This window comes from Mus musculus, chromosome 8, assembly GCF_000001635.26.
Source record: "Mus musculus strain C57BL/6J chromosome 8, GRCm38.p6 C57BL/6J".
Taxonomy (NCBI): domain Eukaryota; kingdom Metazoa; phylum Chordata; class Mammalia; order Rodentia; family Muridae; genus Mus; species Mus musculus.
The window spans coordinates 82,189,568-82,216,008 of record NC_000074.6 but is presented as its reverse complement, the minus strand read 5'-3'; the positions used below and the strand labels follow the sequence as shown (position 1 = coordinate 82,216,008).

The 26,441-nt window shown below is 40.7% G+C and overlaps 1 long non-coding RNA gene and 1 pseudogene across 2 annotated transcripts; both read left to right on the top strand.

The window, feature by feature from the left end:
• The first annotated feature begins 8,646 nt into the window (after positions 1-8,646).
• On the top strand, positions 8,647-25,384 carry Gm38590. Of its 2 annotated transcripts, XR_878977.1 has the most exons (7): positions 8,647-8,746; positions 12,271-12,435; positions 14,827-14,858; positions 15,351-15,393; positions 23,575-23,700; positions 24,398-24,560; positions 25,249-25,384. It is a non-coding gene; the product is annotated as a predicted gene, 38590 (long non-coding RNA). The 2 variants fall into 2 exon arrangements; XR_878976.1 differs by lacking the exons at positions 14,827-14,858; positions 15,351-15,393.
• On the top strand, positions 10,459-10,590 carry Gm51610 (annotated as a pseudogene).
• Positions 25,385-26,441: the final 1,057 nt, after the last annotated feature.

Below are 26,441 nucleotides of genomic sequence, written 5' to 3'. Positions count from 1 at the left end.
TATAATGAGTTTTTATTTTAAGAAGTTTTATCAACACATCTCTCAAAACCAAATAAATAATTACTAATAAAATAGTAGTCTTTACTATTCAAAATATAATGGTAGTGGTGGCAGGTGGCAGTGAACTATTCTGGTGGGAACACTTCTAAATATTCCCATATTAAGAAAGAATAGCTGGAAAATGTCACCTTGGTCTGACTCTCTTTATGCCTTCTGTTTGTAGATTAGGATGTCAACTCTTAGCTATTGTTCAGGCTCCATTCCTGCTGCCTGCTGCTGAGAGGCTTGTAGTCGCTTGGGCCTTTCTGAAGGTGGGAAATTTCTAGTCTAGAAATTTAATGACTGGGGACTTGCATGAGGCCTTTGGTATTATAGCATTTTTTTCTCCCAGCCATATGGCATATTTCAACAAGGGAAGACTTCCCTACTATGTTTTTGTTGTTTTGGTTTGATTTGGTTTTCCTATGCTATAGTCATAACCATACTGGATTAGCTTTCAGTGGAAAAGATTCCTTCCAAAGCACACAAAATAAACATTTGCTTCATCAACTACTAGATCCACTGCCCTTTCTGGAAGTTGGAACATGGCATAGAGGGATGGATCTCTGAAGATTGAATTAATCTGCATTACCAGATTCTAAAAACTGTATAACAGAAACTCCGTAGAGTAACTCATGCCAACCTGTAATCCTCCTTCACAAAGAAATCAGAAAAGGCTGTGCAAGAACTGTCAAAATAAGAATTATATTAAATAACATTTAAACTTAGGAGTAATAAAATATGTAGGTATGTAAAAACACAAACCTTATGAAATGGTAACTAAAAAGAGTTTTGAATGCTGAGAGACGGTTATGAAGGAGTATTGTTTAAAGTAATGCTGAAGTCAATGTTAGTTTGACATTATAAAGCAATGGGAGTTTGCAAGTACAAAAGAATCTTAGATGATTCTTCATGATAATAAAAAAATTAAGCAGCAAGCATTTGAACAAAGCTAAGTAATTCTTGTAGCATGGTTTACTTGGAACTGGGGTTGTCTCACTGCCTTAGCACAACTTACCCCTAGTGTGTTATACAGTTCTCATCACCTCCCCCAGGCATTTGTGTCAAACTTGACAGACACTCTGAACTACCAGGACACTATTGTATTAGGAGTTTAAGTAGCTCCAGTTCTCTGCTTCAGCTAAGATTCTCTGTCATTTTTCAAATAAATAAAAATATCAGAATACCAAGCAAATAAAAACATGTACATAGTATAAACAACTGTTGTTAAAAATGGGGTCCAGCATCCGGTCCAGGGCTCAGGCCACTGGGTGAGGCAGGACGAGGGAAGTCTGACTGTGCATGCCCCATGCCACCTCTGGGTGGACATCAGGCTGTGAGAAGCTGCAGGACACCACTCCGGAGGTGGGAAAGTGCAGTCTGAGGTCTCAGAAGTGCCGGAGGTAGCTCAGACTCTTGGGCAGCAAAGATGCCACTGGGTGCCACGGAAGAGCCAGGTCTCTGGTCCCCAGGCCTGCAAGGAGGCCAAGGACGACAGGTTCAAGCTCTTAGACACCACAGAGGCCACTGAATGTCGAGGAAGAGCTGAGATCAGAGTGGGAGTCTGCTGGTGGGCTCTGGCCCAGGGCCAAAGGGAAAGTGTAGGGAGGATAGAGCTCTCTGGCTGGTTCTCACAGGGACGAGAGTGTCCTTGGTTTGTTCAGGCAGGTGGCTTGGGTTGTTGGAGACCATGGCTGAGAATGCAGGGAGGCCTCCCGCAGGAGAGTAAATATGGCTCTTTAGAGGAAGACCTGCTCCATTGTTCCAGCACAACAGATCCCAACGAGAAGAGAGTCCATGGTTTTAAGGCATTTCTTGTAGAAAGGCAGAAAGAGGGAGAGAGTAGGGCAATAGTGGCTGGCCATGCCACATGGAGAGAGAGGAAAAGGGAAGGTGGAGAGAGGGAGAGCAAGAGAGCAAGAGAGAGAGAAGCAAGATAGTAAGAAATAATAAAAGAGTAAGAGAAGAGAGTAAGAGTAAGAGAGGGAAGAGGGGTCAAGCAGCCCCCTTTGTATTGGGCCAGGCCTACCTGGATGTTGTCAGGTAACTGTAGAAATGGAGTCCAGACAGAATACTGGGAGCTTGGGGCATTGTTCTACATGACTGATGGCCACAGAACTATGGAGCTGGGTTCTCATGTCAGGAGCCTGGTGTTCTGCCCCTCGCAGGAACACCTGCTTGGTTTCTGGGGTTGAAACCTAGCTCAACCAGAAACAGACTGCCTTTCATGGTCCCACAAACAGCAAAGATTTTGTTTAAGAAGAGTTAGTTAGACAGTGACAACAAATGATTAACTATTCCTTAAATGACAAGGGGAAGGTGTGGGCGTTGGGGTTGGGTTGGGGTTGGGTAAGGTAGTCGTTGGGGTAAGGATAGTTGTTTGGGTAAGGGTAGTTGTTGAAGTTTTATTTGGATGTGTGGTATTGGGTAGTGCTAGTGGTAGGGAACAGAGTGCATGTGAAGGTTTTAATAATAGCAATGGCATAGATACATAGAAATCAAGATTAAATGTCAGATGAAGGCATTGGATGGTCAGGTAAATCACTGAATTCTCGAATAAATAACATCCTAGGGTCACTTTAACACATTTGTGAGAAGAAACCAAACATCTCTTCAATTCCATGACATTTTCCCCACTCAGAAAGTAAAAGAAAGTTATATAATCAAAGGACAAAGAACACACAAAGAATGAAAAGATTCAGCTAAGAAAAAGAACAAATGAAAAAATACTTTTTTCTCAGAAAGGTATACACAGAGGCAGAGAGAGAGAGAGAGAGAGAGAGAGAGAGAGAGAGAGAGAGAGAGAGAGAGAGAGAGAGAGACTCATATGAAACTGGTAAAAATAAAACTCCACCCTGCCTTCAAAAAGTGTGGTAAGATGTCTCAGCAGGTAAAAGTGCTTAGAGTGAGAACTCAACAACATGAGTTTGTGACCTGGGAACCCCCAAAAGACAAATATAGTGCTCATATACCCAATACAGAGATACAAAGTCTATTCCAAGATGGGAGGCAGAGACATGGTATCACTCCAGCATTTGTATGGCAGCTAACCTGGTGCACATAGATCAGCAAAAATAAGAGACCTCTTCTCTCAGTAAATTAGCATGAGAGAACCGTCTCTTCAAAGCTGTTGTTTTTTTTCACTTCTTTTTTTTTTTTCTTTCCATTTTTTATTAGGTATTTAGCTCATTTACATTTCCAATGCTATACCGAAAGTCCCCCATACCCACCCACCCCCACTCCCCTACCCGCCCACTCCCCCTTTTTGGCCCTGGCGTTCCCCTGTTCTGGGGCATATAAAGTTTGTGTGTCCAATGGGCCTCTCTTTCCAGTGATGGCCGACTAGGCCATCTTTTGATACATATGCAGCTAGAGTCAAGAGCTCCGGGGTACTGGTTAGTTCATAATGTTGATCCACCTATAGGGTTGCAGATCCCTTTAGCTCCTTGGGTACTTTCTCTAGCTCCTCCATTGGGAGCCCTGTGATCCATCCATTAGCTGACTGTGGGCATCCACTTCTGTGTTTGCTAGGCCCCGGCATAGTCTCACAAGAGACAGCTACATCTGGGCCCTTTCGATAAAATCTTGCTAGTGTATGCAATGGTGTCAGCGTTTGGATGCTGATTATGGGGTGGATCCCTGGATATGGCAGTCTCTACATGGTCCATCCTTTCATCTCAGCTCCAAACTTTGTCTCTGTAACTCCTTCCAAGGGTGTTTTGTTCCCACTTCTAAGGAGGGGCATAGTGTCCACACTTTAGTCTTCATTTTTCTTGAGTTTCATGTGTTTAGGAAATTGTATCTTATATCTTGGGTATCCTAGGTTTTGGGCTAATATCCACTTATCAGTGAGTACATATTGTGTGAGTTCCTTTGTGAATGTGTTACGTCACTCAGGATGATGCCCTCCAGGTCCATCCATTTGGCTAGGAATTTCATAAATTCATTCTTTTTAATAGCTGAGTAGTACTCCATTGTGTAGATGTACGACATTTTCTGTATCCATTCCTCTGTTGAGGGGCATCTGGGTTCTTTCCAGCTTCTGGCTATTATAAATAAGGCTGCTATGAACGTAGTGGAGCATGTGTCCTTCTTACCACTTGGGGCATCTTCTGGATATATGCCCAGGAGAGGTATTGCTGGATCCTCTGGTAGTACTATGTCCAATTTTCTGAGGAACCGCCAGACTGATTTCCAGAGTGGTTGTACAAGCCTGCAATCCCACCAACAATGGAGGAGTGTTCCTCTTTCTCCACATCCACGCCAGCATCTGCTGTCACCTGAATTTTTGATCTTAGCCATTCTGACTGGTGTGAGGTGGAATCTCAGGGTTGTTTTGATTTGCATTTCCCTGATGATTAAGGATGTTGAACATTTTTTCAGGTGCTTCTCTGCCATTCGGTATTCCTAGGGTGAGAATTCTTTGTTCAGTTCTGAGCCCCATTTTTTAATGGGGTTATTTGATTTTCTGAAGTCCACCTTCTTGAGTTCTTTATATATGTTGGATATTAGTCCCCTATCTGATTTAGGATAGGTAAAGATCCTTTCCCAATCTGTTGGTGGTCTTTTTGTCTTATTGACTGTGTCTTTTGCCTTGCAGAAACTTTGGAGTTTCATTAGGTCCCATTTGTCAATTCTCGATCTTACAGCACAAGCCATTGCTGTTCTGTTCAGGAATTTTTCCCCTGTGCCCATATCTTCAAGGCTTTTCCCCACTTTCTCCTCTATAAGTTTCAGTGTCTCTGGTTTTATGTGAAGTTCCTTGATCCACTTAGATTTGACCTTAGTACAAGGAGATAAGTATGGATCGATTCGCATTCTTCTACATGATAACAACCAGTTGTGCCAGCACCAATTGTTGAAAATGCTGTCTTTCTTCCACTGGATGGTTTTAGCTCCCTTGTCGAAGATCAAGTGACCATAGGTGTGTGGGTTCATTTCTGGGTCTTCAATTCTATTCCATTGGTCTACTTGTCTGTCTCTATACCAGTACCATGCAGTTTTTATCACAATTGCTCTGTAGTAAAGCTTTAGGTCAGGCATGGTGATTCCACCAGAGGTTCTTTTATCCTTGAGAAGAGTTTTTGCTATCCTAGGTTTTTTGTTATTCCAGATGAATTTGCAAATTGCTCCTTCTAATTCGTTGAAGAATTGAGTTGGAATTTTGATGGGGATTGCATTGAATCTGTAGATTGCTTTTGGCAAGATAGCCATTTTTACAATGTTGATCCTGCCAATCCATGAGCATGGGAGATCCTTCCATCTTCTGAGATCTTCTTTAATTTCTTTCTTCAGAGACTTGAAGTTTTTATCATACAGATCTTTCACTTCCTTAGTTAGAGTCACACCGAGATATTTTATATTATTTGTGACTATTGAGAAGGGTGTTTTTTCCCTAATTTCTTTCTCAGCCTGTTTATTCTTTGTATAGAGAAAGGCCATTGACTTGTTTGAGTTTATTTTATATCCAGCTACTTCAACGAAGCTGTTTATCAGGTTTAGGAGTTCTCTGGTGGAATTTTTGGGGTCACTTATATATACTATCATATCATCTGCAAAAAGTGATATTTTGACTTCCTCTTTTCCAATTTGTATCCCCTTGATCTCCTTTTGTTGTCGAATTGCTCTGGCTAATTCTTCAAGTACTATGTTGAAAAGGTAGGGAGAAAGTGGGCAGCCTTGTCTAGTCCCTGATTTTAGTGGGATTGTTTCCAGCTTCTCTCCATTTACTTTGATGTTGGCTACTGGTTTGCTGTAGATTGCTTTTATCTAGTTTAGGTATGGGCCTTGAATTCCCGATCTTTCCAGAACTTTTATCATGAATGGGTGTTGGATCTTGTCAAATGCTTTTTCTGCATCTAATGAGATGATCATGTGGTTTTTGTCTTTGAGTTTGTTTATATAATGGATTACATTGATGGATTTTCGTATATTAAACCATCCCTGCATCCCTGGAATAAAACCTACTTGGTCAGGATGGATGATTGCTTTAATGTGTTCTTGGATTAGGTTAGCGAGAATTTTATTGAGGAGTTTTGCATCGATATTCATAAGAGAAATTGGTCTGAAGTTCTCTATCTTTGTAGGATCTTTCTGTGGTTTAGGTATCAGAGTAATAGTGGCTTCATAAAATGAGTTGGGTAGAGTACCTTCTACTTCTATCTTGTGAAAAAGTTTGTGCAGAACTGGAATTAGATCTTCTTTGAAGGTCTGATAGAACTCTGCACTAAACCCATCTGGTCCTGGGCTTTTTTTGGCTGGGAGACTATTTATAACTGCTTCTATTTCTTTAGGGGATATGGGACTGTTTAGAAGGTCAACTTGATCCTGATTCAACTTTGGTACCTGGTATCTGTCCAGAAATTTGTCCATTTCGTCCAGGTTTTCCAGTTTTGTTGAGTATAGCCTTTTGTAGAAAGATCTGATGGTGTTTTGGATTTCTTCAGGATCTGTTGTTATGTCTCCCTTTTCAGTTCTGATTTTGTTAATTAGGATTTTGTCCTTGTGCCCTCTAGTGAGTCTAGCTAATGGTTTATCTATCTTGTTGATTTTCTCAAAGAACCAACTCCTTGTTTGGTTAATTCTTTGAATAGTTCTTCTTGTTTCCACTTGGTTGATTTCACCCCTGAGTTTGATTATTTCCTGCCGTCTACTCCTCTTGGGTGAATTTGCTTCCTTTTTTTCTAGAGCTTTTAGATGTGTTGTCAAGCTGGTAGTATGTGCTCTCTCCCGTTTCTTCTTGGAGGCACTCAGAGCTATGAGTTTCCCTCTTAGAAATGCTTTCATTGTGTCCCAAAGGTTTGGGTACATTGTGGCTTCATTTTCATTAAACTCTTAAAAGTCTTTAATTTCTTTCTTTCTTCCTTCCTTGACCAAGGTATCATTGAGAAGAGTGTTGTTCAGTTTCCACGTGAGTGTTGGGTTCTATTATTTTTTTTTTGTTATTGAAGATCAGCCTTAGTGCATGGTGATCTGATAGGATACATGGGACAATTTCAATATATTTGAATCTGTTGAGGCCTGTTTTGTGACCTATTATGTGGTCAATTTTGGAGAAGGTACCATGAGGTGCTGAGAAGAAGGTATATCCTTTTGTTTTAGGATAAAATGTTCTGTAGATATCTGTCAGATCCATTTGTTTTATCACTTCTGTTAGTTTCAGTGTGTCCCTGTTTAGTGTCTTCTGGATATATGCCCAGGAGAGGTATTGCTGGATCCTCCGGTAGTTTTTTCACTTCTATATACATGCATTGCCATGGGCACATGCACAATTCTGAATATGCCTCATATACACACAATGATACCAGTAAATAAAAATAAAAGTAAGTGATTATTTTATGATATGCCTAACTTCTTTGTTTCAAAACTTGATTTAAAAAAAAAATATTTTTTCTCTCCTACTTAAAACCAGCTTTGGCTTTCCTTAAGTAGGATTTTGCCAAAGGTGAGGAAAGAAATATGAAAAAACCCAGAGAATGGTGAAGTTTGAGAAGCACTGGCTGGGGATTTTTGATACACATGAGCAGAACTGTAGGAAGTTGCTTCAGTGCCGTTGTTACAGGTTAAATATTGCTCAGAGTCTCAGAGAGATTGAGTTACGCCATGGTCTCCTGCTTGAGCCTCATTTGACTGTATTGCTAGCTTAGCAATGCCTCACATACAGCATTGGGCCCTCTTTCCTCGACTTCCCTACCACCAGGTAATGGCCTGCATGCCACACAGGACATTGTTTCAGGTTGTTCTGATGCTAGGTGTCTTGGAGCATGTGTCAGGCCAATGTCAGTCTTTACACTTCCCTTTTCTGTCTCACTCAGGCCACTAATATTCCATGTTATCTCTTTCTTGAAGGAAGTTACTGTGATTTTAACTTCATATCTTACATGAATTTATAGAGTAGTCTAAGAAGTGATATGGGGAGGGTAGAGGATTTCAGATAAATTCAAGTCTTTGTAGTCTTTTTCCTGCCCTCATTGCTTAACATTAATTATTGCATATACTAATACTTTAATACATTTTAATACTGCCCTTAGTGCAGATAGAAATGCAGCTGGTCACATGCTCATATATCTTGCTTACATTCCTATTCAGTCTTGCCATTATCCTGAGTCTTTAAAGCGCTCCATAATTATGAACTCAATCTTATAAAAGGACATTGAAATTTTAAGTTTGTTAGAGATATTGCTATATTTTATTTTATTGATTCACACCAAGAATCTAGAAAATGTATGGAACACTGCATACATTGAACAGAATAGAACCTCAGCAAGAGTGTCAAATGAAGGTATAGATAAGTGCAAATAGAGAAACCCGCAGCAGCATGAATCAAACCTTTGATGTTCATGGTGTGGTAGTTTGAAGGAGAATGGCCCTTCCTCATAGGCTCACATGTTGAATGCTTGATCCCCAGTTAGTGGTATTGTTTGGTAAGAATTAAAGGGTGTGTCCTTTTAAGAGAGAATGTTTCATTGTTGGAGATGTGTCATGAATGTCAATGGAGGTGGGCTTGGAGTCTCTCTCTCTCTCTCCTCTCTCTCTCCTCTCTCTCTCTCTCTCTCTCTCTCTCTCTCTCTCTCTCTCTCTCTCTCTCTCTCTCTCTCTCTCCTCTGCTCTACCTCCTACATGCAAATCCTGATGTAAAGGTCTCATCTAACACTCCAATGTCATGTCTATCTGCTTCCCTCAATGACTATGGGCTAACTCTGAAACTGTAAGCAAGACCTTAATTACATAGTTCTTTTTATAAGAGATGCCTTGGCTATAGTTTCTCTTCATAACAATAGAACTGCAGCTAAGACAGTGGGTGAACAGAGTAACTACACAGCAATATGAATCCTGGCTCTGTTTCTGATGCTTAGGTCTAAGCTGATAGAGAAATTGCTCAGACTGGGAAATATGAAACTAATTTAGAAATCAGTCAAATATAGAACCTTAGTTTGTGGCATTACCCCTTTCACCCCTTTGAGGTAACTAAAGAAAATGAAACATACCATAAGGCTTTCTATGACATTGCTTCAATTATAAGAGCTTTTAAACCAATTCCTAATCTAGACAAGACTAGTCTCCTCTGTGGTCATGGAGTGCTAGAAAAGTGTACAGGTGCTACAAAGACATGTAACTGGTGTCATTGGCTGTGGACTGCAAAGGACAAAACACCAAATGGTTTTAGAATCAGGTGGTCCTGCATATAACCCCTTCTTTAAATATCACTGCCAGTCAAAAGTAGAAAACCTAAAATATTCTGAATTCTAGTTTTTCAGCAATTAGAAATAGGATTAACTATATCTTAAATATGTTTGTGAAAATTAGAATATACACATATATGTATGTGTATATATACATATACATACACACATATAAATAAATACATATATACATACATATAAATTCATACATACATACATGATCACACAAACATGTTTACTACAATGCTTGGACCTTGAGTTATTGCTTTCAGAGGAATTTGGAGTTTCTGCATTTAAGGCATGATATCTATTAAGTATGTGATTTGCTTGCCTTTATCACTTTATATATATGAAACTCTAGAAAAAAATGTTTCTAGTTCAGCTTTCTTCACAGAGAAGCTGACATTGCACTGACATGTGAAATGAAGCTCGTGATGGAGGGACATCTTTCAGGTGACCTCATTAGCTCACAGTAAGAGAGGCAATGCTGCTATCACTTATTGTTAAATATTCATTTGTCTTGAGGCAGGTCACCTTGTTTCTGATAGGTCATGAGAAAAGTGACAAGTGCTTTCTTCATTTAGAGGAAGCTGTCTTTACTAAAAGTCACAAGATTCCTAGGAAATATTAAAACTCATCCTGGAATAAAATAAAGTACTTGTGTGCACACTGGACATTAGTTTGCATTCTTGTCCTGATCACTTCAGCCTAGATACAAATACATGATGGTTTGTTTTATGCCACTCTGAGTATATTCAAGGAAACGAATTTGTGGTTCCTCTGGAGAAAGAATGTATGTGGATCCCTCTATAAATGTTGTAAGTAGACCCTGGAGGGAGAGATTGAGGGCTTAGTTTTAAAACAAGGCTAAAGGAGCAGTCTTGAGTACTACTTCCCTTGATTTAGATATATAGCTCAAAAGCACAACTGAGCACTATGTGGTGTGTTTGGAAAGACCCTGCAAGGTGTTCTCATACCTATACTCTCACCTGATAAAGGGGAAACATGGGGTGGGGATGGGGACAATGGACAACTCCTAGTAGAGTTAGATTTTGTGGTTGGTCTGTTTTACCCAAAGAGTTACCATGAACTTAGAAAGGCAGATGAACAATGTGAGAAGAATCTACTATTAAAATATACTGATAATTTTAAAATAGGCTTTTAGAAACAAAGATTGTATTCATAGTAAGCCTTGAGGGAACAAATGAAAAACTATCATTTTTAAAAGAGGGAACTTGCCCCCTGGCCATGGATAAAGAGACACCTTGCTGGTGGTGTTGTTATATCAGTCAGGGATTGTACAGTTGTGTTCGTTCTAGCTTGATGCCTGGCTTGGTGGCCAAAGCTGTTTTATACCTAGGATACATAAGTATGAAATTAAATCAAGTCTAACCCAGGCAGTGTATTGTGGAAGAAGGAAGAAAGACAGAGACTTGTGCTCCACCATGCCACCCTGTAGAGGCAGAGGCAATATGCCCACAGACCTGCTCTTCATCTCCTGGCACAGGTTAGGTTATAGATACACAGAGCTGGGCCTACCACCATGCAGCCCAGCAAGGGAGGAGGAAGAAAGACAGAGACCAACACACTGCCTATAGACCTGCCCTCCAACACAGAGCACAGGAGGGCTATGTACTGAGGATGTTATCCAGGGCCCCACCAGCCACAAGGCTAGCCTGCCACAGGAGCAACCACAGTGTGTATGTGTGGTGGTCAGATGGAAGAGCAAGAGAAGTGGAGCAGCTTGAGCATTATGAAGGAGATAGAAGTGGAGACTCAAGGTGGAAAGGAGTAGCCTGTTGCGAGTGGTCAGCCCTGTCACCTGGGGCCATGGTGAGGTCTCAGGCAGAGCTGCCACCCAGAAACATATCTGAGTCCATTGCTAGGCGGCGGTGGCAGCAGCAGCAGCAGCAGCAGCAGCAGCAGCAGCAGCAGCAGCAGCAGCAGATGTTGATTGGCATGTCCATGGCTCACATTACCACTAGAGAACATGTCCCTAGGTCAGGACAGCTGCTGCAGGGGTGAAGGGGTCCCATGGATGTCCAGAGGCTTTGCAGAACTGGCTCCACCCTTTCACTGGCTGCATCATTTTGGAGAGTTGGTATAGGTTTATATTTTTCAAAATCTACTTCAATAAGGTTTCTTAAATGCTTCAACCTCTGTAACTCCTTCCATGGGTGTTTTGTTCCCAATTCTAAGAAGGGGCAAAGAGTCCACACTTTGGTCTTCGTTCTTCTTGAGTTTCATGCCTTTAGCAAATTGTATCTTATATCTTGGGTATCCTAAGTTTCTGGGCTAATATCTACTTATCAGTGAGTACATATTGTGTGAGTTCCTTTGTGATTGGGTTACCTCACTCAGGATGATGCCCTCTAGGTCCATCCATTTGCCTAGGCATTTCATAAATTCATTGTTTTTAATAGCTGAGTAGTACTCCATTGTGTGAATGTACCACATTTTCTGTATCCATTCCTCTGTTGAGGGGCATCTGGGGCAAAGTTTGGAGCTGTGATGAAAGGATGGACCATCTAAAGACTGCCATATCCAGGGATCCATCCCATAATCAGCTTCCAAACGCTGACACCATTGCACACACTAGCAAGATTTTGCTGAAAGGACCCAGATATAGCTGTCTCTTGTGAGACTCTGCCGGGGCCTAGCAAATACAGAAGTGGATGCTCACAGTCAGCTAGTGGATGGATCACAGATCCCCCAATGGAGGAGCTAGAGAAAGTACCCAAGGAGCTAAAGGGATCTGCAGCCCTATAGGTGGAACAACAATATGAACTAACCAGTACCCCAGAGCTCTTGACTCTAGCTGCATATGTATCAAAAGATGGCCTAGTCAGCAATCACTGGAAAGAGAGGCCCATTGGACACACAAACTTTATATGCCCCAGTACAGGGGAATGCCAGGGCCAAAAAGTGGGAGTGGGTGGGTAGGGGAGTGGGGGAAAGGGTATGGAGGACTTTTGGGATAGCATTGGAAATGTAAATGAGGAAAATACCTAATAAAATTATTTAAAAAATGCTTCAACCTCCCTTATAGCCCACCAACCAAAATATCATCAGCAAAATATCTTCCAACGTGTCTGCTTCGCAAAATGTCTTAAGAGTTTCCAGAAAAACATCACAACTGGGTCTTTAAGGAGACCAGAAATTTCCACTTCAAGTTGGTACCACTTCTTATCAGCATCAGAACTTGGGAGAGCAGGTAGGCCCTGTACCATGCCCAGGCAGCACAGTAGAGCTGGCCCTAGTCTGGTATCTGGGTATGGGTGAGCCAGCTGTGAGGGTTTGGGTGTGGAACAGGAACAGGAAAGCTGCTTACAGGATCATGCAATGGGAGAGCTAGCCCTGCCCTTACCAGAACAGAACTTGGAAGAGTGGGCCCTGCACCTGGACAGAACAGCAGAGCTGACCCTGGCAGAAGAGGCACAGGAGATCTGGCCCTGTCACTGTTTTTCCACGTGGTAGTGTGGGTATAGAGGTGATGCCTTCACCCCAACAACCCTTAGGACTGTGGCAGTTGGAAGGGCTAGCCCCAGGCTCAAAAGAGCAGGTGAGCAGCTTTTGTTCCTCACCAGCTGAATCACTTTGAAGAACTAGCTTCACCTCTTACCAGCAGTAGCACTTGGGAGAGCTGATTCAGTCCCTTGCAGGCTCCAGTACTTGAGAAAGTGGGCCTCATGACCTGACTTGACAGAATAGCAGGGGCTAGAGGCATGGGTGCAAGTGAGGAAGCCTGATGGTATGAAGGCAAGAAAGCTGGCCCTGCCTCCTACCCATGCTTAGCTACCACCTAGGCCCAGATCCAGGACTCTTGAGTTGGCCCACTCCAAAATCTATGTAGTTAATATAATTATCATATCTATCCAAGGCTAACTCAGACGCTACCTTTTTTGACTAATGTACTTACAGTTTCAGACTTTATTTCCACCCCATGATAAATACATTGATTTTTTTTAACCCTGACTTCTGATCAGTAATTTTATGATTTTATTTATTTATTTTGCTTTTCTTCAATAGTAAGTTCATTGAGAATTATTTATTTACATTGTTTTTTTAATGCTGAGTGTGTGTGTGTGTGTGTGTGTGTGTGTGTGTGTGTGTGTGTGTGTGTGTTTTGCTGGGTGAAGCTCAGAGGTTTGAGATAAGTGAACACTTTATTACAGACATCACCAGCTACCCCCTAGCCTGAGACCGACACCTGATCTACCTTTCAATTACTATTACTCATAGTAATATTCCCCTTAGCAGTACAAAACAGAATTGAAGATTAACAGAATTAGGTGACTCTCTGAGCTGCAATCCTCTGCACTTTATAGGCGAGATACAGAGACACAGAATGCTTTACTTGTGAGCAAATCATAACTGGGGAGCGAGGGTATGCAAGAATCACAGATATCCAAGTCCTAACCCATTATTTATTTATTTTTACAGCATGAGGCTGTCACTAAGGAAAGTGATCCATCCACACCTGAGGCTGGGGGTGGTGAGGGCGTGAGTAGCTAACAGATCAAATAGATGGTTTCTGGCATTTATTCCCAGTAGCTGAATTGTTCACACATGATGAAGTAAAGACAATAATTAAATTACACTTTACTCTCAAGTCTTATGGAGTAGCAAACTAAGCTATAAAAATGATGACTGCCTCGGGAGTGGGTGGAGAAAGGGCTAATTTATTTACATAATGATTTCAAAGCTGTGCCTCATTGTGACCAGAGAGCTCACTGTAAATTTTTCAGTTTTATTTTCATTTTCAATTCTTGTGTTATTCACAGATCACGAGCAAAGGAAGGTGAGTTGTTACTGAGGCATTTCTAGGAAATTCTTCTGGGTAATTAAGCAACCATTTTCCCTTTGTGAATCTCTGCAGAGTCACACTTCCTTGGAAATGAATCAGATGAGCACTGAAACAAACAGCTGGATTTCTAGATGTCCCATACCGAAAAGGACTCTCCATATCACTGTTTTATTTTAGGAATCCATACACCTGCAGATGCCTTGCAAAAGAGTTTTCAGCAATGTCTTCTTTCACTTTGTCTGGGGTGGGAGATGCTTGTTGATCTGACTCTGGTTGCTTTGACATTGCTGGTGCTTCCTGAGTACAATTTTCAGCTGCAGTTAAAGGGAGATTATTTTCGTGACACATGAAGATGCAAATATTTCTATGCTTTGAAGGAAGTATGCACAGGTAGGGACTATTAAAAGATAATCTAGAGAAAAGGTAAGCTGTGAAGGCTGAGGGAATGAAGTAGAAGATTGTTGTGGGTTGCCCTGGTGCTGTTTGTATTTTGATGCTAATTCCACTTTTTCAAGAGGGGCCTGCCTGTTGGGTTGGAGATTTACCTAAACAAAACATTTCTTTCCTCATTGATAGCTACATCAAGGTGGCTGCCAGAAGTGAGGTAGACATATAACATAGATAAAGTTATCAAGTGTGTCTACATTCAAAGGGGTAATTGCCATGGTTGAGTAGATTAAGTAATTTCCTTAAGAGAAACAGCAGTGACCAATATCTACTTTCCTGGGGCACCACACTGCCTCTCTGAGCAACCATTTGTAGTTACTTATAACATTACCAAAGTGTGTTCTTTTTCAGCGACACTTGTTGACTCAGCCTAAACCTTCCAGGTAATCCTGGAAATCCTTTGACATTCTTCACAGGGGTTTTGAGGTGATTCTAATCCAGATTAGATTTTATAGATACAGCATGTCTTCATGGCATTTATAGTCTGAAGTCCAAAGACTGCAAGTCTCCTTATTGATTCAACCTTTCCACCAGTGCAGGACTACTCTAGCTTGCAGGAAAGGAGGAAACAAGGGTCAAAATATTGATCAGCAGGTGAAGGCTCTGGTAAAAACCCCAAGGAAGAACCTGTGTTTGATCCTTGGGACCCGCATGGTGAGAGAAGAGCACAGCCCCAAGTTGTCCTCTGACCTCCACTCCACACATTTATGGTGGCATACACATAGACGCAAACGAGCACACACGCAGACACACACACACACAGATAGGTGGGGATAGTAAGAGAAGGAAATTGTTTTTTTTTTAATTTTTGTCGTATTATATAGGGGGTGCTATGAAATAATACCCATGGACTTTTTTTCTTCATACCTCTGTAGACTTTGGAGTCCATTGTCAATGCTTTATCAGATTTGGAGAGTGGTAAGTACTAGTTAAGTACTCACTCTGCTGTTGTATTTCTTACTTGCGGGAGGCACAAAGAATTCCCTTCAACCTTTTCTATCATTTATAAGGATAGAGTCTTTATGACTAATAAGTCTGCTTGATTTTCCTCTTAACTATATCCCATTGGGCATTAGGCTCCAGCATACGATATTACTCAGCATCAAGCCTTGGCCTAATTTTACTTCCTGAATTTAGCAGAGATTGGTCATGTGCTTGTGGACCCTGTCATCTGCTTAGCAGGCATGCTGCTAGCTCTTTTCTCATTGCCCAGCTTTCTTCAGCCACACTCCTGATTCTGTCTCATAGAGTATGATTAAAGTCTGCATGTCAGTTTTATCCCTGGCTTGGGAAAATCTCATAATTGTTTCATTTGGTTCCTTGTTTTGGTTGCTGTGTGCAGATCCGCATGGTGACCTTGAAAGCCCCATGATCAAGCTGACAGAATTTTAAGATTCAAGGATAGTGGGCTTCTTAATATCTGCTTGGAGAAGAGGTAGCCATCAATCAGAAATCCATGCTTTAAACAACTAGAAATGTTTCTATATGAAAAGCTACTCAATATTTGGTGCTTTGTTCGTTTCTCTGCATAATACGACGACACATATACTCTCACAAAAGATTCTGATGCTTAAAAATGTGGTACTCACCTTAGCCATTTTTACTAACCCTCAGTTGCTTCATAAAGCCTTGTCTTTTCTTACCACACATAAACTGAATCCTGTTCTGAATACCCATTCCACATGACAGACAGAGACTCCAGGAAGTCCACTTTCTCATGGAAGGATGTCCTATGCACTCATCCCTTCAAATTGCTCTTTCCACTTGCCTGTTTTGTGATGTGGCTGTTTCCTGTGGGTATAACAATGCCATAATGGAGTAGAGATTACTCTAGCATCCTCACAGTTAAGGTACTGGAATTGTTAATATTCTCACCTGAAAGGCAAGGTCACCACATGCTCACCTGAGATTTTATTTACCACTCTCAGTTCTGCAGCTATGAACTCGAGGCTGCTAGAGAACAGCCAAGGGTGGCTGAAGGTGTGAGTCCATGGATGCAGATCACAAATCATCATTCACATGATGATGGGACTCTTCAAAGTCATGGTTGCCTTCCTCTCAATCCATTTTCCTGAATGTAACCTCTGACCCAGATGTTTACAGGGACCCACATAAACTCACTGCCTCTCTGAGCTGACCTTGAAAGCATTTCTGAGGTCTATTTCTGTCCTATATGAAGTGAACTGACATTTCTATATGTCTATCTAGGAAAGTCACACGATGGCCTGACTCTAGCATTTTATAAAGCATCCCAGGCTTGTTTTTGACTGTTTCCTTTTTGCACAAACAATTGGTTTATATTTTGAGGTATTTCCCATGGTAGAGGAAACATATTATGACTTATATTTTAAAATTACACATTAGAGTTTATTTTAAATAAGAAAATAATACAAAGCAGATAGTTTTCAAAATGATAAAAAGAAAGCACTCAAATTTATTGAACAGATTATGATAGGTTCAAGGAAGTCATAATCAGTATTTAGTCAGAACTTAATTATAATAAGATTGATGGATAAATTCCTGCTTTCACTGACAAGCATTACAAATTAAAGTGAACAAATTATACTTTTCCCTAATAAGCCTTCAAATAAATGAAGCTTCTTATGCAAACATCCACGTTTCCAATGTAATGAGCAGTGGTTAATCCTCCACACTCTCACATTTTCAATGTACCAAGGCTCCTGGAATTTTGCCGACATTAACCCCTCACATACTGAATCTAGATTGACCATAGAAGCACAAAAATCATGTTTATGCACAGAAGCACAAAAATCATGTTTATGTGTCAGGGCTTCCAAGTCTAGGTCATGAATAAATGTTATTTTGTTATCTCTTGAGACACATTTGCTTTGGGAATCCAGTTATTACTAGAGAAGTTCAACATGCTTGGAGAAGCCAGTAACCATTGAGAAGTCTAACCCTATGAGATCTGTATGTTGTACAGTGATGTAATATGTCATGAGATTCCTGAGTTTTCCTGTGCAAAGGAGTTCTACATAGTCAGGCAGAAGGTACACATGGAAAGAGAGTTATCCAACCATTCACAATTCTCAGAGGGATACAGCCTAGCAGGAGTGGTCATCTTGACATCACTGTTACCCACCTGCCAACTAACTCTAGCATTTGAAGGACAGTCGATAGATGTCACATGGCTGCTTTGTGTCAACTACTGACAAGCTCATCATGGTCATATTAAGAAATGCTTGCTGAAAGGAGCCTGATATAGCTGTCTCCTGAGAGTCCCTGCCAAAGCCTTATAAATAAAGAGTCGGATGCTTGCAGTCAACCCCTGAGTGTGGGGTCCCCGATGGAGGAGTTAGAGAAAGGACTGAAGGAGCTGAAGGGGTTTGCAACCACATAGGAAGAGCAACAATATTAACCAACCAGAGTTCCCCAGAGCTCCCAGGGACTAAGCAACCAAACTCATAGTATACAGGTCTCCAGCTGCATATGTAGCAGAGGATGGCCTTGTCAGGCATCAATGGTAGGAGAAGTCCTTTGTCCTATGAAAGCTCAATAGATGCCCCAGTATAGGGGAATTGAGGGTGGGGAGGCAGGTGTGGGTGGGTGGGTGGGTGGGTGGGGGAACACCCTCATAGAAGCAGGGGGAAGGGGAGCAGTTAGGGGGTTTCCAAGAGTGGGGGAAACTGGGTAAGGGGATAACACTTGAAATGTAAATAGCTTTTTTAAAAAAATAATTAATTAACTTAAAAAAAATAAAAAGAATAAAGAGAAAAAGAAAATGCCTCCTGCCCCATGCCTTGGCCATGGAAGGACCAGGCTTATCCAGCTTAGCCCGTGACCCCTTTCCACTCATCATGGCCTGGAGGGACCATCCTCTTTTTACACACTTCCTCTGAATACATCCTTTGGGTTGTAAGCAACTACTGAACAGTATCGTAGGCAAGCCTGGGTTTGTTCACTTCCTGCTTTAATCTCTTTGCCCCTTACACCTTTTCTAGTCAGTTCTCATACACTGTGATTTTGCAAACACTTGCTATCCTCACTGAGGTACCAGGGCTCAAAATTAGCCTAGACAGCCAGCTAAAGGACAAGCAGAGGAACTATACTTGAGCCCCCTGATGGTTGTGCTAGAACCAGCCAGCATTTATTGGTTGTAAATAATCATGATTTACGCATACATTTGTTTTATTTTGGATTTTGGTTTCTTGAAACAGAATATCCCTTAATTATTCCAGACTTGGCTTCAGGTAGTTATCCTCTGACCCCATCCTGTAGAATGCTGGCATTACAGGTATGTGCTAGCAGCTGGGCTTAATTATCTCTTTCAACCACTCTCGAGGTGTTTCCAGGTTATTTGAAGGATATATTTGTAATAAAGATTGAAAGATATTTACAGACGATTAGAGAAAATATCCTTTGTGTGTTTTCTTTTCCATATGTTTTTGTGTCTGTGAGTGTGTCTGCCTGTTTGTGTGTATGTATGTATGTATGTGTGTGTGTGAGATCTAGACTTGAAGCTAACCTCCAGCACTATTCCTCAATTGCCACCCACCATGTTTTATTGAAACATGAACTACAATAGACACTTAGGCTAGCCAGTGAGTCCAGGGATCTGCCTGTACCCATCTGAAATTACAATATGAGCCTCATATCCCACCTTTATCTGGTGGGTTCTGGGTCTGACACTTAAGTCCCTGTGTGTGCTAAGCATTTAACCCAGTGAACCATGTCTCTAGTCTCTTCCTCCCTTTCAATAAGCTGGTGCATTTATTTCCTCTCTACTTGAGTTCTGAATAAATGGAAGGGAAAAAGAGTAGCAGAGGCCAGTATGTCATTGTCCTTGTTAATGAAGGCCAAGTTGGAGGTTGTCCGGAAGCCAAATGAGTCTCATTATATTGAAAAATTAAGCAGGATTTTTCTACCTTGGCAACTGGAACAGGGCGAGAGCCTGGCAAGGACATCCTGGAAGAGTTTCATGATAGAATAATAGTGTGTAACTCTTGTACCCTGAACTCCCACGGTTGCTCTTTCTCTCTTATCCCCTCATGCCTTCACTTAAGAACTATCTGGGTCACATGTAAATGTAAACAGAAAACCTGCCTCTTCCTGTGATCTTAATGTGTTTGTGCACATAACCACATGCACACCCCTACACAGACATATAAAAAGCTGCATCGATTTTAATGTAAATTGTACTCTACTTAATGTTAATAGTCTTGTGGAGGGAGCACTAAAACCCTGGCAAAAGGCACCACAAGTTTTCCATAGCTTATGAAGATACCTGGACAATTCCCATATGTCTGAGATGAATGAGAATTTCTCTCTCTGTTATTTCATATGAACATTTTGTCCTTAATTTTCTTCAGCAGCACTGAAATGATTTATGTTATGTTAACAAGAGAAGCTCTTTTAGGCAGCAGGCTTCCTTAAACATCATAGATGTATTCAACTTCCCAGAGCAGTATTTTACTCAACAATGTACTTATATTTCATCACATAAATGACTGCTTGGATAGCTCCCCTACTCTCTCACCACCAACAGGAAATGTAACTTTACCAGCATGGTTTATAGGTAGGAAAGGCAGGGGAGGACCCACTCCTTACAGTTTGAGCATCACTTTTACTGCTCCTAGGTTGAACATAAAACTAGTAGTGAAAGGGTTTATCAGTAATATTAAAAGACACACAAAGCTACAATGCCAGAGTGACTCTAGAATCCAGGAGTAGTTATCAGGACAAAGTTCTAGATCTCTGTCCCTCCACAGTGTATGATGAAGACAAACAAGTATATTGCCCAAGCAGGGGGCAATGATGACCCCAACGATTGTGACATAATAATCAGCACACTCTCTTACATGCTGAATGTTTTCTGTGTGCTAAGTAATTAGAAAGGGACTCTGAAGAACTAGTTATATAGTTATCCAGCATAGCCTTGCAATTCATAATACTCCCTTAGATTATGTGTGCCTGCACTTGAACATTCTGAATACCTAGAGTTAAAGAGGAGTCTACAACCATCTCACAGGGGAAATGCAACACATCATATTCAGAAGTATTTTTTTCATCATAATGTTTTTCCGAGGATGCTCAATTGCCTATTGGGTCAATTGAATCAGAATATCTCCGAGCAGGATCAGAACTGTGCACACAGGCTCATGTCAACTGCTGAGGGAGCCTCACAGAGATGTGAGATATTACACTCCTCTGGTGCTTGCTGTACTAAAAATAAGTATAAAGAGTTCACATCTGCACTCTGTGTTAAGTCTTCTCCCAGCTGGCAAGGCAACAGGAGCTGTTGATTGAGCAGGAAATTCTGTTTCTTCCTCCGAGCAAGCACGAAGCACATGACAGTCTTACAAAGAGAATCTGTAATCACTTTGCCTGGCCTTGATTTCAAACAAGCTCTCTTTATTTTTCCTTGTAGCAAAAGTAGTTCACCCAAGACTGGTCTAACCGAATCAGCTGTTACAAGGAATATGATTTATTTGAAGTTTTACATGATCACCTTCTTGATGATGAACTGCATGACCATTGCATGAAATGACTTCATTGCTTTGCATCTGGTGTTGTTGTCCTCTGGTTTTCTGTAATTGGTTCAAAGATTTATAACTCGGTTACCTGGAAACATATTTTTATCAGGTAGACTCTTGATATCAGTGAAGAGTTGGGGATTTGCTATTTGATAACTGTTATGTACATAGGATGCTAACCCCAAATTAAGATATAAGCACTGCCCTCAAGTAGGTTATATGATACACCAGTGGCCAAATTTAAACAAAATAAACGAGTCACATAAATACATTTAAATGAGTTCTTTGTATTTTTTAATTTTATCTTGTGACTAAAACAGAGCTACACGTGGGAAAGAGATGGAAGCAGCACATAGGCTATGGAAATCCATGGCTTTGCTCACTGGAACATGTTCTATCTTACTAAAGTACCAGGTGAAAGGAAATATAGAAAAACCAGAAGTCTAGAAGTGGTGGCACATGCCTTTAATCCCAGGAGCTGGGAGGTAGAAGCAGATACATATCTGTGAGATCAAGGCCAGCCTTGTCTACAGAGTAAGTTCAAGGACAGCCAGGGCTACAGAGAGAGAGAGAAAAAAACCTATATTGAAAAAACAAAACAAACAAACAAACAAGTTAAAAAACAAAAAACAAACAAAATATCAGAAAATATCACTAACAATACCACAGTCTAGAAAAAAATGGTGTGTTTTACACTAGAATGAATGCATAGATGGATGTGTATGCATGGGGCTTATGTTCAACATATTTTGTATAAGTATGTAAGTATATATGCTATACATCAATGTATGCACACACATTTGCACATATATGTACACATGGAATATTTTAGAATACATTTATATACCATATAAATATATATACTCAATTGCTTACATATACATACATATAAGACTCCAAATGACCTTACAAATATTTTTATCCCCTTGTGTTCAAATGGAGAAGCTCACCACACCTGAGTAAAGAGAAGTTCGGTAACCACATCTCAGGAAGTTGACATATCCTCCAGACCCTCAGGAATTTTAAATTAATTTTCCTCCTTTATTAAAAATAAGTTCTTTTCTTATACAATACATCCTGCATACAGTTCCCCAATATACCCCTCCCAGCCCTTTCCTACCTCTTCTTCTCTTGAGTTTCTCTACACTTCAGCACAAATAATTGAATTATGTGCTGTAGTCACTGTTTTTGAAATGTTGAAAAAAATCAAGCTTTTAATTTGTATACTAAGAGCCAATATATTTGGATATTATATTTGTATACTGATAGCTCATGGTCTACAATTGCTTGAAGTTTTTTCTTTTTTAATATATTGCTAATTCTTAAAATTCACAGTTATTTATACAAATTCAACTTAATTTAAGAGAACATACTGTTCTTTAACTTTATAGGACATTTAAGAGCTCATACTGGATTTCCTGGACCCCTGGGCAATGCCACAGCAGATTTGTATACCAGGCAGATTATAGCTTATACAGGAACATTTGGCCATACAATCTCATTCTTTACATCATCAAAATAGTAATAGCTTTGGACAATAATTTGGTATTTCTAGAAAATGTGAAAGTCAATTTGTAAAGACTTGTCCTCAATTTCTACCTGTACCACATAATGCTGTCAATCATTGAGGACTTATATATGAATCAATTATTGCATGTGAGGAGCGGGTGTGGCAGCAGTCCCAAGATGGCGCCCAGAACTGCAGCTAAGTCTTATGACTTGCACCTGACTTCCTCATACACCTGAAAATAAGCCACAACTATCATGAGAGCTGCACAGGTATACCATGATGCTGGCGGTGTAAACAAGTCCATATTTGGTGGAGACATGCCCCTGCTGCCCTGATTGGCTGAAGCTTCGTGCTTGGTGAGGTGGCGTGGCCTGCTGTGAGTGGATAGGGGCTGAGAGTATATAAGCAGACCTCCCTGGGTGCCCAGGATCCCTGTAGCAGCATCAAGGCGTTCCTGCAATAAAGGCTGTTGAGAAGAATCCGACCATGTTGTGTCTTCCTTGCTGGTTGAGAGTGGATGCAACAATTGCAAATAGATGGTACTCATATTTCTGATTTTGCAAAATTAAAATATGTACATGTGACTATTGACACCTTTTTAGGCTTTTTAGTTGCAACTGCTTTAACAGGAGAAGCAACTAAAAATTTAATTAGTCATTGCCTACATTATTTTTCTATGCTGGTTGTTCCCAATCAAATTAAAACAGATAATGGAACTGACTATTACAGTCAAGCATTTGAGATCTTTTGTAGATAATTTAATAATAATTAATATTAAATTAATATTACTGAGATTCCTTATTATCCTAAAGGACAAGGTATTGTGGAACAGGCCCATGGAACTTGGAAACAATATGTTCATAAAAAAAAAAAAAAAACCAAAAAAGGGGAATTATATCCCAGTACACTACCTTACTTAAAACATGCTTTTTACTTGGAACATTTTAAAATATGGATGCCAAGAAACTCTCTACTGAGTGTCTATGGCACCCTACAATTAGGCATACTTATGCCTAGGTGAAATAAAAGGATTCACTTACATCCTGATCAGGTATTTAATATGGGTAAGAGAGCATGTTTGTGTTTTATCCGCAGGATGCTGCAGGAGCATGCTAACTGCCAGAGTGATTGGTGGGACGTGCTGTTGCTGGTACAAAGAATGATGCTAACCCGTGAACTTGCTGAGTGTCCTGACAATGTGACAGGAAAGCTGTATTGGACGTATGTTCTTGACCCACCTTTGCTTGCCTATATTCCAGATTGGACAAGCTACCTTGCTTCAAGCTTTTGACCTTGTGGAACAGAAAACATGGAGACTGTGGAAACTGACTTAGAAAAACCAATAGAAAGGAAAAGTTATAATGACTCTTCTCTTTCCTTTAATGTGACCAGTTGTTCTGACTCAGTCATGGACTGGTCTAGAAATCAATCCTATATTGGAAAAAAGGAAATGACAGTCTTCATTTGGAAGGCTGGTTCTGAACATTTTCAGAAACATAGTTGGAATTTAGTTATAGCTCTTTATGAAGTTATATTTGCAGTGTAATAAAATTGGACAAGACCTGGATTTCAGACAAGTGTTAGTGCATGTGTTTAAGCTCCTAATCTTTTATTCCTTTAACAAGAAGGACTATGTACAGCCCTCCATGAAGAACGTTACCTTTACATCAATCATTCAGGAATAGTAAAGGATTCTATGGCTAAAGTTCAAGAACTAGCCAAAAGGAAAAGAGAAAAAGGTTAGAATCAGGCATGATTTAAATCCTGATTCTCTACTTCCAGTGCCTTATTCAGAAAGCACATAGAAGCTTCCTCCTGTAGCAGATGCGAACAAGGCTTACATCTTTAATTTCTACACTGCTTGGACCATTAATTATAATTTTGTTGCTTTTAACTTTTAGACCTTGTATTTAAACAGATTGGTTGCCTTCACACGGGATCACTTTCAACAAGCTCAGCTATTCACCATGACAGTTATCTAGCAACTTGAAGAAATGCATTGAGTGCATATTCATATGTCCTTCATGGCTTTGGTCTGAATGGAAAAGAGTGTGCTATAGAAGGCTGGTAGTCAGAGATGGGTAAGAGTGTTCTTCAGTGCCTATTGACCTAAGACAGAGATATGCATCAATGCTATGTTTGTCTCCCTGATGGGTAAGAAGGAGCAATATAGACACTGGCCTAAGACAGGCATCCTTTACCCTAGCCAGGATTATAGAAAACAAGTAAATCTTGTGTCCCTGTCCAGCTCATCTTTAAAAAACAAAAAAGGGGAATTGTGCACTTTCCTCAGCCTTGAGTAGGCTAAACAGATCTTGAGTGCTTGCCCCAATGGTTTCACATCCTCAAGCCTTGCTGCATTTGCATTTGTATTTGTAGGAAATACAGTAGACTGCCAGCTGACCTTACTTTGAAACAATCCAGCTGAAAAGAAGGATGGGTCTGTGGGCTCTCCCTTTATAAGTACAGTGCTGAGCTGGGCGGTGGTGTCTCACGCCTTTAATCCCAGCACTTGGGAGGCAGAGGCAGGTGGATTTCTGAGGTCAAGGCCAGCCTGGTCTACAAAGTAAGTTCCAGGACAGCCAGTGCTACATAGAGAAACCCTGTCTCAAAAAACCATAAATAAATGAATAGATACATACATACATACATACATACATACATACATACATACATGCATACAGTGCTGGATACTAAACTTTGAGCCTTGATCAGAAACTTTGTCTTGGCTTCATCCTTCTCTCACACCACATTCTTTTTCACTTCCAGCCCCCCTTTCAGGTAGACCCAGTTCATCCATGGCTTTGGACGGCAACACTCTGAGTGAAGAGATTTGATGGAGACAATCCATTTAAAGTTGAGTGTTTCATGCTCCCCTTCCTCTACCTCTTTCTCCCTTCTCTCTCTCAGTGTGTGTGTGTGTGTGTATCTCTCTCTCTCTCTCTCTCTCTCTCTCTCTCTCTCTCTCTCTCTCTCTCTCTCTCGTGTGTGTGTGTGTGTGTGTGTTTAATGTCTAGTTGTGGGTCTCTGTATTTGTTCCCATCTGCTACAGGAGGAAGCTTCTCTATGCTTTCTGAATAAGGCACTGGTCTACGAGTATAGCACAATATTGTGAGGAGTCATTTCATTGTTACCTTTTTTAGACGACTAGTGCTTGCTTTTACCCCAGATTTCTATGCTATTTCGTCTGTGATTCTTGGTCACCCAAGCAGTGTCATGTATGAGTTTCATCTAGTGGAGTAACCCTTATGTCATTATCCTAGCATATTTTGCAGGCAGAACAGATTATAGATCAAATGTTTGCAGCTAGGTTGCAGCTAATTCAGGATTTTTTTTCTAATTTCTACCATTTGCCTGCAAATTTAACAGCAGTTTTTTAGTAGTCAAGTATTACTCTATTGTGGAAATGGACTGTGTTTTCTTTATCCATTGCTCAGTTGAGGGATATCTAGGTTGTTTCCAATTCCTGGCTCTTATGAATGGAACAGAAATGAACATGCTCCAGCAAGTGTACTTGCAGTAGAATAAAGTCACCTTTGGGTATATGCCGTAGAGTGGTGTAGTTGGTGTTAATTTACAGGAAATTCCACTAGGCTCCTCTCAGGGACCTAGCAATAGCTTATATCATCATCACCTGTCAGTTCCAGGTGCTTCAGGTGTGGGTTTCATATAAAAAGGCTGCAGCCTTGACTCTCATTCCCATGTGTTCCTGGCTGGTGTCTCTCCCCCTTTCTATCTTTGTCTGTCTCCTTCCCCTTCTCTACCCTCATGACTCTGCTGCCATCTGTCTATCTGTCTACATATCCACTTGTCTGAATCTACCATTTTTCCAGATCCTCATTCCCCTTGCTTCCATCAAATAAACCCCCTTTATACCAGATCTGTTGCATGGTGCAATTACTAAGGGGCACACCTTGGCCTGGATTCATCATAACACCTGGGTCTTGAGGTAGATATAGTCT